The following is a 3,091-nucleotide window of genomic DNA, read 5'->3' as shown; positions in this document are numbered from 1 at the left end:
AGTTGAGAGCTTATCAACTCCCGATGAAGGTAATTATTGCAAATATCATGGACTTGACGCTGTTGGAAGCTTCTAAGGCTATTATGTGTGAGGTGATTTTGCGACCTGCCATGTATGGACTCTCTGTTCAAAGAATAGCTAATTTTGCAGTTAATTAAACACATCAACACGCACCCACCCGGCTTGTTTTACCCACAAGAATGACTGAAAACGAACATCAACCCAGACCGCCGTGAACTAAATTGGCGGGATGGAATCATAAAAATAATGAACCAGGCTGACCACAGTTATGATGCGACGTTTAGATATAAAAACAAGTTTCTTTTGTTTTCGTTGTTTTTATTGAGGAACCTTTATGTTGACAGTTCAAAAGATTGATATGGCTTGGAAACTCTTTGTATTAGATTTAATTCTCTCATCGGACAGAACTCTGCAAATGATTGTTTTAATTGTTTTGTATATGGAAGCCATGTTTGTGGCTCATAGGCTATTGTTAAACAGCTTGTAAAGCGGCCAATTTTTTATCATATGCAGAATAATGTGGTCAACTATTGAACACGATAGGTAGTGCAACAAGTTAAAAGGTTTTTGCCCCAGACAATTCTCAAGTTTATTATTATAAACACATCTAACCAGCCACTAGTATTAAAGTTTTTGGAAATGCCAGATGTAAAAAATGATGTGACACCCCGTTTCAGTAAGAATGATTAATTCTGTCCAAGAAGGACGAAAGATATTACCAAAATGAGAGATCATATTTTCTTTATTTAGGTAAGGTAAGCAAACAGGTGCGCGCCCCTCATGAGATAATTATTAAAGGAAATCCTAAAACAGAGCTTTCCGTTGCGTTCAAGAAGCTGGTACTGTATTGATAAGTGAGTAACTGCGGACAAGTGAATGAAACAAAATATTCTTCGAAAACTGACATTCTCTGCCGGCTTTCAAAGTTAACAACGTGCAAGCAAAGTTGAACTTTGTTGAAACGTAATCGCTTGCCGAGTATACTAACTCATTCATCGTAATCTTGAGTTTATCACCTGCGCGGTCTGGAATCGATAGCACTTGTTCACTCAGAAGAGCTTAGGAGAAAAACTTGTCTGATCGGTACCGAGATAGTAGGTCTTGCAATCTGAATTACTAAATGCAACTATCCGCCCTCGCGTCTTCTTGGCGGCCCTTGTACTGATTTTATGGAAAAATCTTTATGAAAAGCAATCATGCTGTTTTTTGTTCCGTTTTGAACGAATGACAACAGACCTAGAGGAGAATTTATTTGTTTTCATGGGCCTAAAAGAACCTAGACGCGTAATTCTTTGGTATAAACACTGGCGCGGCATTAGGCACGTAATGCGGGCTTTCGATGAGATATTTTTTCTAAACAACAAATAACAGGAAGACTTTAATCTTTTAAAAAGAGGAGCCAAGAAAAGATCTATTTGAATCACTTAACATTAATTTTTTTACTTCTTACTGTAACTTAACTAAGAATAAGATTTGGTTGCATCGTCATGACAAGAACAAACTAAATAAATTCATACCTGTTTTTTTTGTTTTGTTCTTGTTTCTTAAGCAGCTATAATAGCAAATTACATCCTGCCTACTGATAGAACAAGTTACTTGAAATATCCCAGCCACGCGGTTTGATAGTATGTACGATCATCATTGGTTGGCTAAGCTCCATGTATCATCAACAACAGTTTCTCTAATTCAGTCATTGTGTGAGGCAAGAGCTTTCAGCAAAGCCAGTTTCAAGGAGTGCATATTTTTTTCTAGCAGTTCTTCAGTCCACAGATATGCTATAAGTGGGGTGTAGAACAAGAAATACAGTGATTCCAGCCACGCAATATTCATTTGATGATTTCAATACTGATTGTTAAATTTTCAGAACAAGAAAGCCACATCAGCCTGATTTGAAATTTTTGGAGAATCACCGACTTCAAAGGCGCATTATTTAACAATATAAAGCTCGATGCAAACTTAAGTTTTTTGTTATTATCCAGATTATTAGTTTTTTTTTACCATTGAATCACTGTGAACTGCATCAATTTTTTATCTGATTTCAATCGTCATTCTGATGGGGAATTTAAGCTTCCATCTGACAGTCACGACTGCGCAATAAACTAAAGTGTTAGCTAAATTCCATATAGCAATGTCATACCGTGGTTTTTGTTTTTGTACCTGTTACTTTATGAAAATAACTGAGTATTCTCTAGCCTCACCTCTGTCCATTTTCCCTCTCCAGCGATAAATCCACTAGACCATGACATGGCAAAGTAAAACGTATTGATTAGACTTTCTGTCAAGTTCGTAAATTACGGGAACGCACCCAGTATAGATCAATTGTTATCAACGAGGAGAAAACGGCTCATCGAAACTTTTTTGCAACAATAAAGATAAATTGAACTGTTTAGGTAAGAGTTAGAGCGGCAGGGCGATTTATATAAAGAACAAAACTTTCTCATTAACACCAGGTTCAGATTCTTTTGTGGTTTGATAAATTAAAGGTAGGAGATTAAACAGAATACTTCGATTATTGTAACTTTGTTTAACTTTACTTGACACCTAATAACTTATCATTTATCAACTCGAGCTGAGAATAATATCCTGTCTGACCGCAAAAAAAGAAGTCAGGATTAAAGTATAGTTACGATTTGTTTTCAGAACTCAAAATTCCTTTTAAAATTTGAAACAATAGCGCAATTACGCGATGCTCTAAACAAAAATAATCGCTCAGTAAGGGGAGAACCTTTCACGCGACAGGTGCAGTGTTTCTGTTCACTGACTAATTAAAACAGCTCACTGAAACTACAAGTTCGACAAATACAAACGTCTCATGAAATATGACACACATCTAGTTCAAATCATTTAGCAACTATTGGAGACTAGTTCTGGGTATTTCACTGAAACATTACTTTGCAAAAAAATCCGTTACCAAACGGATCACGAAGAATAATTTCCTAAACGTATCTACGATAGTTTCGGCGAACGATATAGTTATCGATCATCTGCCTAAATGAGCCAATGAGAGTTTGTTTTTAATCAAGTCTTCCAGTGTACAGTGATTACAAATACCGACCAGCAGAAACAATTA

Source organism: Stylophora pistillata, chromosome 1, assembly GCF_964205215.1.
Source record: "Stylophora pistillata chromosome 1, jaStyPist1.2, whole genome shotgun sequence".
Classification (NCBI taxonomy): domain Eukaryota; kingdom Metazoa; phylum Cnidaria; class Anthozoa; order Scleractinia; family Pocilloporidae; genus Stylophora; species Stylophora pistillata.
Note: the sequence above shows the minus strand (reverse complement) of the source record.